Source organism: Triticum aestivum, chromosome 1A (assembly GCF_018294505.1).
Source record: "Triticum aestivum cultivar Chinese Spring chromosome 1A, IWGSC CS RefSeq v2.1, whole genome shotgun sequence".
NCBI classification, from domain to species: Eukaryota; Viridiplantae; Streptophyta; class Magnoliopsida; order Poales; family Poaceae; genus Triticum; species Triticum aestivum.
The window spans coordinates 257,969,345-257,982,543 of record NC_057794.1 but is presented as its reverse complement, the minus strand read 5'-3'; positions in this window follow the sequence as shown (position 1 = coordinate 257,982,543).

Below are 13,199 nucleotides of genomic sequence, written 5' to 3'. Positions count from 1 at the left end.
CGCGTGGGAGCCAACCGGCTGGGTCAGAATGAAATGCGTGGTCATGTTCATCGGGATGGCTTGGACGGAACATGCGATGGAAACGAGGCTCGGCGTACCGCAGAACAGAGGAAACGGACCTCCTATGGTCGAAACAGGGGTCATGTTGATCGGGAGGGGTGTGGCGTACCGCAAAACAGAGGAAACGGACCTCCTACGGTCGAAACGGGGGTCCTGTTGATCGGGAGGGGTGTGGCGTACCGCAAAACGAATGAAACGGACCTCCTACGGTCGAAACGGGGGCCCTGTTCATCAGGAGGGGTGTGGTGTACCGCAAAACGGGACTCCACGGGATACTGTTCATCTCCACCGTCGACCTCCTCCAGGCTCCACGGGCTACCGTCGACGTCCTCCAGCCTCCATGGGCTCCTGTTCATCCAGCCTCCACCACGCGCTACTCCACCGGCTACTATTCAACCACCCCTCCACCGTCTACTGTTCATCCAGCCCTCCACACCACGGGGTCCTGTTCAACCACCCCTCCACGGGCACCCCTCCACCGTCTACTATTCATCCAGCCCTCCACACCACGGGGTCCTGTTCATCCAGAGGCAACGCCACCGCTCACTGTTCATCCAACCCCCCCTCCCGCAACGCTCACTGTTCATCCAATCGATCGGCTTCAGTTAGCAGCAGTAGCGAAGGAATCGCTCGATCGGGTTCAGTTAACAGCCATCGATCGATCGCTCGGGTTTAGTAACGGGTAGCCTGCAGTGCAATCGCTCGGGTTCAGTTAGAGCCCAACGCCTCTCTCGGGTTCAGTTAGAGCCAATGCCTCGCACACACGTGCGTACGTGTACGAGAGAAACGCGCATCGCTCGGCCCCCGACCTCCCACCGTAACCGGGAACTCCCCGAAATTTTCCTCGCCCTCGCTTCTACCATGGTTTTTCCGTCATGGACGGCCCAAAGAATGTCATGCAGCTGCGTCTCCGGCCCGCCCAGGACGAAAAGCCCATTTTCTGTCATGATTTTTTGTCATAGAAGTAGGAGCCCACCACATCTATGATGATACCGGGTTTTGTCACAATTATCGTCATAGAAGTGTCGTATGTATGACAGGAAAAAAATTCGTTCGGCCCAAAATGTCACGGGTGTGTCTTTTTTTTGTAGTGCAAATAAAGAAAAGAAATAAGAAAGGAAAAAGAGAAAGGTAATAAATAAAAAGAAAGGAAATAAATCAATAAGAACATATACTAATCCTATGGTAGGTGATGGCACCACATAAGGAAAAGTATAGATAGAAAATTTTATTAGAGATTGACAAACATCATTAGTCAATGATGCAACTCATGAAAGAATTAATAAGGGAAGAGAAGATTCACATAGCATTAGTCAATGATGCGACTCATGAAAGAATTAATAAGGGAAGGGAAGATTCACATATAAATATACTATCCTAGAAATCTTTTGTGATTGTGTGCCCTCATCAAAATATTATATGCCAAAATTGTTGACGTTGGACAAGGAAGACAACCTAACGGTTTATGTTTGTTCATATTCACATAGAAGTCATATTGTCATGGATCCTTTAGCATGTGGTTCTTGCCCCTATCTTTGCTAGCCAAAAATTCCGCACTAAGTAGAGATACTACTTGTGCATCCAAAACCCCTTAAACCCAAATCTTATTTTCAAGTGTCCACCATACCAACCTAGGGATTGAGCAAGATCCCTCAAGTAAGTTGTCATCGGTGCAAAAAGGCAATAAAAATTGCTTCTAAAAGTGTGAGATCATTTATTGTAAGAGAAAATTGAGCGTTGCACAAACTTGTGATGGTGAAGAATAAAAGTGACAGATTGCATAATAAAGGTCGCTATTAGAAGGGGCAATGTAATGTGACGTTCTTTTGCACTAAGGGATTGAGCATACAAACAAATAAGCACATGGCAACCTCTACTTCCCTCTGCGAAGGGTCTATCTTTTACTTTTATGCAAAGAGTCAAAGTTTTCCTTCTATTCCTTTTTTATTTTTCTCCTTTGTCAAGCATCATGTGGTGAGGAAAGATCTAGGCACATATGTCCAGTTGAATATGGGTGGCATGTGTTATTATTGTTGACATCACCCTTGAGGTGAGTACGTTGGGAGGCGAAACCATAAGCCCCTATCTTTCTATGTGTCCGGTTGAAACGTTTTGCTCATGTGTACGTGGTGAGTGTTAGCAATCATAGAAGACTATATGATGGTTGAGTATGTGGACTTGCCTAAAGGCTCTGACACATGACCCTTCCTGAAAACATGATGAATTGTAGTTGCAAAGTTGACTGAGAACATAGTTTGTTGGTTTCTAATAGAGTTTTTTCTTTATACTTCGATTGTGTGATGAACTATTACTTATTCATGAGAACTATATGATAAAAGTTCTATGATAAAAGTCCTATGTTTAATTATGTTGCTGTTATAATAATCAACATGATGCTTCTATGTACGTATTTTGTTTTTATCGACACCTCTCTCTCAAAGCATGTGGACATGTTTTTCGATTTCGGTTTTCGCTTGAGGACAAGCGAGGTCTGAGCTTGGGGGAGTTGATACGTCCATTTTGCATCATCTTTTCTTACTGTTATTTATGATGTTTTATCCATAATAATGCTTTTTGGAGTAATTCTAATGCCTTTTCTCTCATAATATGCAAGGTTTACACAAAGAGGGAGAATTCCGACAGCTGTAAATTTGGACCCGGAAAAGCTACGTCAGGCTACCTATTCTGCACAACTCCAAATGAGCTAAAACTTCACGAGGATTTCTAATGGAATATATGAGGAATATTGGAGCCAATAAGTACCAGAGGGGGCCCACCAGGTGGGTACAACCCACCTGCGCGCACCAGGGAGCCCAGGCGCACCCTAGTGGGTTGTGCTCCCCTTGGCCCACGTCTGGTGCCCATCTTCTGGTATGTAAGTCATTTTGACCTAGAAAAAAAATAAGGAGAGGACTTTCAGGATGAAGCGCTGCCACCTCGAGGTGGAAGTTTGGCAGGAGTAGTTTTGCCCTCCGGCAGAGCGATTCCGCTGGGGGAACTTTCCTCCCGGAGGGGGAAAACATCGTCATCATCATCACCAACAACTCTCCCATCTTGGGGAGGGTAATCTCCATCAACATATTCAACAACACCATCTCCTCTCAAACCCTAGTTCATCTCTTGTGTTCAATCTAGTTACCGGAACTATAGATTGGTACTTGTGAGTGACTGTAGTGTTGATTACATCTTGTAGTTGATCACTATATGGTTTATTTGGTGGAAGATTATATGTTCGGATCCAATATGCTATTTAATACTCCTATGATCATGAGCATGTTTATCATTAGTGAGTAGTTACCTTTGTTCTTGAGGTCACGGGAGAAATCATGTTGCAAGTAATCATGTGAATTTGATATGTGTTCGATATTATGATAGTATGTATGTTGTGATTCCCTTAGTGGTGTCATGTGAACGTCGACTACATGACACTTCACCATATTTGGGCCCAAGGGAATGCATTGTGGAGTAGCAATTAGATGATGGGTTGCGAGAGTGACAGAAGCATAAACCCCAGTTTATGCGCTATTCCGTATGGGACCGATTGGATCCAAAAGTTTAATGCTATGGTCAGAATTTATTCTTAATACTTTTCTCGTAGTTGCGGATGCTTGCGGGAAGGTTAATCATAAGTAGGAGGTTTGTTCAAGTAAGAACAGCACCTAAGCACCGGTCCACCCACATATCAAATTATCAAAGTACCGAACACGAATTAAACCAACATGATGAAAGTGACTAGTTGAGAATCCCGTGTACCCTCAAGAACGCTTTGCTTATCATAAGAGACCATTTTGGCCTGTCCTTTACCTCAAAAGGATTGGACTACATTCCTGCACTTTTGTTACTACTATCTTTACTTACTTATTACAGAATATCTTGCTATCAAACTACACTACTACTTACAATTTCAGCACTTGCAGACATTACCTTGCTGAAAACCACTTGTCATTTCCTTCTGCTCCTCGTTGGGTTCGACACTGTTACTTATCGAAAAGAGCTACAATTGATCCCCTATACTTGTGGGTCATTAGGGGTGCGCGCCACCCCCCGCGGGCTTCCCTCTCTCTCCCTTTAGGCCCATGTAGGCCCAACACTTCCCCGGGGGGTTCCGGTAACCCCTCGGTACTCCGGAAAAATACCCGAATCACTCGGAACCATTCCAATGTCCGAATACTACCTTACAATACATGAATCTCTACCTCTGGACCATTTTGAGACTCCTTGTCATGTCCGCTATGTCATCCGGTACTCTGAACAAACTTCGGTCACCAAAACACATAACTCATAATACAAATCGTCATCGAACGTTAAGCATGCGGACCCTACCGGTTCGAGAACTATGTAGACATGAACAAGATGCATCTTCGGTCAATAACCAATAGCGAAACCTGGATGCTCATATTGGTTCCTACATATTCTACGAAGATCTTTATCGGTCAAACCGCATAACAACATACGTCATTTCCTATGTCATCGGTATGTTACTTGCCCGAGATTCGATCGTCTGTATCTTCATACCTAGTTCAATCTCATTACTGACAAGTCTCTTTAATCGTTACGTAATGCATCATCCTGTAACTAACTCATTAATCATATTGCTTGCAAGGCTTATAGTGATGTGCATTACCGAGAGGGCCCAGAGATACCTCTCTGATACACGGAGTAACAAATCCTAATATTGATCTATGCCAACTCAACAATCAACTTCAGAGACACCTGTAGAGCATCTTTATAATCACCCAGTTACGTTGTGATGTTTTATAGCACACAATGTGTTCCTCTAGTATTCAGGAGTTGCATAATCTCATAGTCAGAGGAATATGTATAAGTCATGAAGAAAGCAATAGCAATAAAACTAAATGATCATAATGCTAAGATAACGGATGGGTCTTGTCCATCACATCATTCTCTAATGATGTGATCACGTTCATCAAATGAGAACACATGTCTATGCTCAGGAAACTTAACCATCTCTGATTAACGAGCTAGTCAGGTAGAGGCATACTAGGGACACTATGTTTATCTATGTATTCACACATGTACTAAGTTTCCGGTTAATACAATTCTAGCATGAATAATAAACATTTATCATGATATAAGGAAATATAAATAACAACTTTATTATTGCCTCTAGGGCATATTTCTTTCAGTCTCCCACTTGCACTAGAGTCAATAATCTAGATTACATAGTAATGATTCTAACACCCATGGAGTCTTGGTGTTGATCATGTTTTGCTCGTGAAAGAGGCTTAGTCAACGGGTCTGCAACATTTAGATCCGTATGTATCTTGCAAATCTCTATGTCTCCCTCCTTGAATCGATCGCGGATGGAATTGAAGCGTCTCTTGATGTGTTTTGTTCTCTTCTGAAATCTGGATTCCTTCGCCAAGGCAATTGCTCAGTATTGTCACAAAAGATTTTGATTGGACCCGAGGCACTAGGTATTACACCTAGATCGGATATGAACTCCTTCATCCAGACTCCTTCATTTGATTCTTCCGAAGCATCTATGTACTCCGCTTCACACGTAGATCCTGCCATGACGCTCTGTTTGGAACTGCACCAACTAACAGCTCCACCATTCAATATAAATACGTATCCGGTTTGTTACTTAGAGTGATCCGGATCAGTGTAAAAGCTTGCATCGACATAACCATTTACGACAAGCTCTTTGTCACCTCCATAAACAGGAAACATATCCTTAGTCCTTTTCAGGTATTTCAGGATGTTATTTGCTACCTCTTGAGCACTGTGTTGGTTTTCCCTTGAAGAGGAAAGGGTGATGCAGCAAAGTAGCGTAAGTATTTCCCTCAGTTTTCGAGAACCAAGGTATCAATCCAATAGGAGACCACGCGCGAGTCACCTCGTACCTACACAAACAAATAAGAACCTCGCAACCAACGTGATAAAGTGGTCGGCAATCCCTTGACGGCCACTTGCAAGAGTGAGATCTAATAGAGATAATAATAATAATAAGATAAATATTTTTGGTATTTTTATGATATAGATTGAAAGTAAAGATTGCAAAATAAAATAGATTGGAAACTTGTATGATGGTAAATAGACCCAGGGGCCATAGGTTTCACTAGTGGCTTCTCTCAAGATAGCATAAGTATTACAATGGGTGAACAAATTACTGTCGAGCAATTGATAGAACAGCAAATAATTATGAGAATATCTAGGTATGATCATGTATATAGGCATCACATCCATGACAAGTAGACCGACTCCTGCCTACATCTACTACTATTACTCCACACATCGACCGCTGTCCAGCATGCATCTAGAGTATTAAGTTCATAAGAATAGAGTAACGCCTTAAGCAAGATGACATGATGTAGAGGGATAAACTCATGCAATATGATATAAACCCCATCTTTTTATCCTCGATGGCAACAATACAATACGTGTTGTTTCCATTTCTTTCACTGGGATCGAGCACCGCAAGATTGAACCCAAAGGTAAGCACTTCTCCCATTGCAAGAAAGATCAATCTAGTAGGCCAAACCAAACTGATAATTCATAGAGACTTGCAAAGATAAACCAATCATACATAAAAGAATTCAGAAAAGATTCAAATATTGTTCATATATAATCTGGATCATAAACCCACAATTCATCGGATCTCGACAAACACACCGCAAAAGAAGATAACATCGAATAGATCTCCAAGAGAATTGAGGAGAACTTTGTATTGAGATCCAAAGAGAGAGAAGAATCCGTCTAGCTACTAGCTATGGACCCGAAGGTCTGAGGTAAAATACTCACACATCATCGGAGGGGACATGGAGTTGATGTAGAGGCCCTCCGTGATCGATGCCCCCTCCGGCGGAGCTCCGGAAAAGGCCCCAAGATGGGATCTCTTGAGTACAGAAGGTTGCGGCGGTGGAAATAGGGTTTCGTGGTGCTCCTGGATGTTTGCGGGGTATATGGATATATATAGGAGGAAGAAGTAGGTCGGTGGAGTAACGAGGGGCCCACGAGGGTGGATGGTGCGCCCAGGGGGGTGGGCGCGCCCCCCCTACCTCGTGGCCTCCTCAATTGTTTCTTGACGTCCACTCCAAGTCTCCTGGATCACGTTTGTTCCAATAATCACGTTCCCGAAGGTTTCATTCCGTTTGCACTCCATTTGATATTCCTTTTCGGTGAAACTCTAAAATAGGCAAAAAAATAGCAATTTGGGCTTGGCCTCCGGTTAATAGGTTAGTCCCAAAAATAATATAAAAGTGTAAAAATAAGCCCATTAATATCCAAAATATATAATATAATAGCATGGAACAATAAAAAATTATAGATACGTTGGAGACATATCAAGCATCTCCAAGCTTAATTCCTGCTCGTCCTCGAGCAGGTAAATGATAAAAAAAGAATTTTTGATGTGGAATGCTTCCTAACATATTTCTCAATGTAATTTTTCTTTATTGTGGCATGAATGTTCAGATCTGAAAGATTCAAGATAAAAGTTTAATATTGACATAGAAATAATAATACTTCAAGGATACTAACTAAGCAATCATGTCTTCTCAAAATAACATGGCCAAAGAAAGTTCATCCCTACAAAACCATATAGTTTGGTCATGCTCTATTTTCGTCACACAAGAATGCCCTCATCATGCACAACCCCGATGACAGGCCAATCAATTGTTTCATACTTTAGTAATATCAAGCTTTTTTCAACTTTCACACAATACATGAGCGTGAGCCACGGATATAGCACTATGGGTGGAATAGAATATAATGAAGGGGGTTATGTGGAGAAGACAAAAAAGGAGAAAGTCTCACATCGACGCGGCTAATCAATGGGCTAGGGAGATGCCCATCAATTGATGTCAATGCAAGGAGTAGGGATTTCCATGCAACGGATGCACTAGAGCTATAAATGTATGAAAGCTCAACAAAAGAAACTAAGTGGGTGCATCCAACTTGCTTGCTCACGAAGACCTCGGGCACTTGAGGAGGCCCATTGTTGGAATATACAAGCCAAGTTCTATAATGAAAAATTCCCACTAGTATATGAAAAAGACAAAACAATAGACTCTCTATCATAAAGATCATGGTGCTACTTTGAAGCACAAGTGTGGGAAAAAGGATAGTAGCATTGCCCCCTTTCTTTTTTTTGGGCCTTCTTTTTTATTATTTGGACTTTCTTCTTTTCTTTTTTATGGGACAATGCTCTATTACTAATGATCATCACACTTCAATTTAGTTACAACTCAATGATTACAACTCGATACTAGAACAAGATATGACTCTATATGAATGCCTCCGGCGGTGTACCGGGATTGCGATGAATCAAGAGTGACATGTATGAAAAAATTATGAATGGTGGCTTTTTCACAAATACGATGTCAACTACATGATCATGCAAAGCAATATGGCAATAATGATGCGTGTCATAAGAAATGGAACGATGGAAAGTTGCATGGCAATATTTCTCGGAATGGCTATGGAAATGCCATAATAGGTAGGTATGGTGGCTGTTTTGAGGAAGATATAAGGAGGTTTATGTGTGATAGAGTGTATTGTATCACGGGATTTGGATGCACCGGTGAAGTTTGCACCAACTCTCAAGGTGAGAAAGGGCAATGCACGGTACCGACGAGGCTAGCAATGGTGGAAGGGTGAGAGTGTGTATAATCCATGGACTCAACATTAGTCAAAAAGAACTCACATACTTATTGCAAAAATCTACAAGTCATCAAAAACCAAGTATTACGCGCATGCTCCTAGGGGGATAGATTGGTAGGAAAAGACCATCGCTCGTCCCCGACCGCCACTCATAAGGAAGACAATCAAATAACACCTCATGTTTCAAATTTGTTACACAACATTTACCATACGTGCATGCTACGGCACTGGCAAACTTCAACACAAGTATTCCTCAAATTCATAACTACTCAACTAGCACAACTTTGATATCACTCTCTCCATATCTCAAAACAATCATCAAGTATCAAACTTCTCTTAGTATTCAATGCACTTATATGAAAGTTTTTATTATGCCTAAAAGAAAATTGCCATGTTGTTCTAAAGGACTCTCAAAATAATATAAGTGAAGCATGAGAGATCAATTATTTCTATAAAATAAAACCACCACCGTGCTCTAAAAGTTATAAGTGAAGTACTAGAGCAAAAACTATATAGCTCAAAAGATATAAGTGAAGCACATAGAGTATTCTAATAAATTCCAATTCATGTGTGTCTCTGTCAAAAGGTGTGTATAGCAAGGATGATTGTAGTAAACTAAAAATCAAAGACTCAAATCATACAAGACACTCCAAGCAAAACACATATCATGTGGCGAATAAAAATATAGCTCCAAGTAAAGTTACTGATGAACGAAGACAAAAGAGGGGATGCCTTCCGGGGCATCCCCAAGCTTAGGCTTTTTAGTGTCCTTGTATTTTACCTTGGGGTGCCTTGGGCATCCCCAAGCTTAGGCTCTTGCCACTCCTTGTTCCATAATCCATCAAATCTTTACCCAAAACTTGAAAACTTCATAACACAAAACTTAAAAGAAAATCTTCGTGAGCTCCGTTAGTAAAAGAAAACAAACCACCACTTCAAGGTACTGTAATGAACTCATTATTTATTTATATTGGTGTTAAACCTACTGTATTCCAACTTTTCTATGGTTCATAAACTCTATTACTAGCCATAGATTCATCAAAATAAGCAAACAACACACGAAAAACAGAATCTGTCAAAAACAGAACAGTCTGTAGTAATCTGTAGGTTTCGAACACTTCTGGAATCCCAAAAATTCTAAAATAAACTGATGGACGTGAGGAATTTATCTATTAATCATCTGCAAAAATAATTAACTAAATAGCACTCTCCAGTAAAAAAATGGCAGCAATTCTTGCGAGTGCTAAAGTTTCTGTTTTTTACAGCAAGATCAAAAAGACTTTCCCCAAGTCTTCCCAACGGTTCTACTTGGAAAGAACACTAATTAAACACAAAAAACACAACCAAAACAGTGTCTAGATAAATTATTTATTAAATAACAGCAAGGGAAAAAAATTGGGTTGTCTCCCAAGAAGCGCTTTTCTTTAAAGCCTTATAGCTAGGCATAAGATTTCAATGATGCTCACATGAAAGACAAGAACTGAAGCACAAAGGGAGCATCATAAAACATGTGACAAACACATCTAAGTCTAACATAATTCCTATTCATAGGCATCTTATAGGAAAACAAATTATCAAGGCAAGCAAAAACTAGCATATGCAAGGAAGCGGAAAGAAACAATAGCAATCTCAACATAACGAGAAGTAATTTTGTAACATGAAAATTTCTACCATCATATTTTCCTCTCTCATAATAATTGCATGTGGGATCATAAGCAAATTCAACAAAATAGTTATCACATAAAATATTTTCAACATGATTCACATGCATGCAAAGTTGACACTCTTCCAAAATAGTGGGATTAACATTAACTAAAGTCATGACCTCTCCAAACCCACTTTTATCAAAAATTTCATACGATTGAATATTCTCCAAATATGTGGGATCTAAAGTTGACACTCTTCCAAACCCACTTTCAATAATATTGCAAACACTATTACCAATCTCATATTCATCATGGGGCTTAAATAAATTTTCAAGATCAAAAGAAGAATCACCCCAATCATGATCATTGCAACAAGTAGTAACATAGCAAAACTAGCATCCCCAAGCTTAGAGTTTTGCATATTGACATTAATAGAATTTATACTATCATTATTGCAATCATGCTTTTTATTCAAAGATTCATCATGAATCACTCCATAAAGTACTTTATCACAATTTTCAGATTCACGAATTTCAAGCAAAACTTCATAAAGATAATCTAGTGCACAAAACTCACTAGCAATTGGTTCATCATAATTGGATCTCTTAAAAAGATTAGCAAGAGGGTGAGGATCCATAGATCCTAGATTATCTATTTAGCAATAAATAAACAACTATTCCAACCAAACAAGCAAATGAGCCAAGTAATACATCAAAACAAATGGAAAGACGAACAGAAGAAGGGCGAATAAAATGGCAAGGTGAAGTGGGGGAGAGGAAAACGAGAGGCAAATGGCAAATAATGTAATGCGAATGATAAGAGTTGTGATGGTTACTTGGTATGTCTTGACTTGGCGTAGATCTCCCCGGTAACGGCGCCAGAAATCCTTCTTGCTACCTCTTGAGCACTGCGTTGGTTTTCCCTTGAAGAGGAAAGAGTGATGCAGCAAAGTAGTGTAAGTATTTCCCTCAGTTTTTGAGAACCAAGGTATCAATCCAGTAGGGGACCACGCGCGAGTAACCTCGTACCTACACAAACAAATAAGAACCTCGCAACCAACGCGATAAAGGGGTTGTCAATCACTTCAGGCCACTTGCAAGAGTGAGATCTAATAGAGATAATAATAATAATAATAATAATAATAATAATAATAATAATAATAATAATAATAATAATAATAATAATAAGATAAATTTTTTGGTATTTTTATGATATAGATTGAAATTAAAGATTGCAAAATAAAATAGATTGTAAACTTGTATGATGGAAAATAGACCCGGGGGCCATAGGTTTCACTAGTGGCTTCTCTCAAGATAGCATAAGTATTACGGTGGGTGAACAAATTACTGTCGAGCAATTGATAGAAAAGGGAATAATTATGAGAATATCTAGGTATGATCATGTATATAGGCATCACGTCCGTGACAAGTAGACCGACTCCTGCCTGCATATACTACTATTACTCCACACATCGACCGCTATCCAGTATGCATCTAGAGTATTAAGTTCATAAGAACAGAGTAACGCCTTAAGCAAGATGACATGATGTAGAGGGATAAACTCATGCAATATGATATAAACCCCATCTTTTTATCGTTGATGGTAACAATACAATACGTGTCGTTTCCCTTTCTGTCACTGGGATCGAGCACCGCAAGATTGAACCCAAAGCTAAGCACTTCTCCCATTGCAAGAAAGATCAATCTAGTAGGCCAAACCAAACTGATGATTCGAAGAGACTTGCAAAGATAAGCCAATCATACATAAAAGAATTTAGAGAAGATTCAAATATTGTTCATAGATAATTTGGATCATAAACCCACAATTCATTGGATCTCGACAAACACACCGCAAAAGAAGATTACATCGAATAGATCTCTAAGAGAATCGAGGAGAACTTTGTATTGAGATCCAAAGAGAGAGAAGATGCCATCTAGCTACTAGCTATGGACTCGAAGGTCTGAGGTAAACTACTCACACATCATCGGAGGGGCCATGGAGTTGATGTAGAGTCCCTCCATGATCGATGCCCCCTCCGGCGGAGCTCCGGAAAAGGCCCCAAGATGGGATCTCTTGGGTATAGAGGTTGCGGCGGTGGAAATAGGGTTTCGTGGTGCTCCTGGATGTTTGCGGGGTATATGAATATATATAGGAGGAAGAAGTAGGTCGGTGGAGCAACGAGGGGCCCATGAGAGTGGAGGGCGCGCCCCCCTGCCTCGTGGCCTCCTTGATTGTTTCTTGACGTCCACTCCAAGTCTCCTGGATCACGTTTGTTCCAAAAATCATGTTCCCGAAGGTTTCATTCCATTTGGACTCCGTTTGATGTTCCTTTTCGGCGAAACTCTAAAATAGGCAAAAAACGACAATTTGGGTTGGGCCTCCGGTTAATAGGTTAGTCCCAAAAATAATATATAAGTGTAAAAATAAGCCAATTAACATCCAAAATAGATAATATAATAGCATGGAACAATCAAAAATTATAGATACGTTGGCGACGTATCATTATTGACCGTTGTCCAGTGAGCCACTCTTGGATTACTTTGGTACCTCCCTGCTAAACTTATAGCAAGGCACACATCAGGTCTGGTACACAGCACTGCATACATGATAGAACCTATGGCTGAGGCATAGGGAATGGTTTTCATTTTCTCCCTATCTTCTGTAGTGGTCGGGCATTGAACCTGACTCAACTTCACACCTTGTAACACAGGCAAGAACCCTTTCTTTGACTGATCCATTTTGAACTTCTTCAAAACTTTATCAAGGTATGTGCTTTGTGAAAGTCCAATTAAGCGTCTTGATCTATCTCTATAGATCTTGATGCTTAATATATAAGCATCTTCACCGAGGTCTTTCATTGAAAAATTC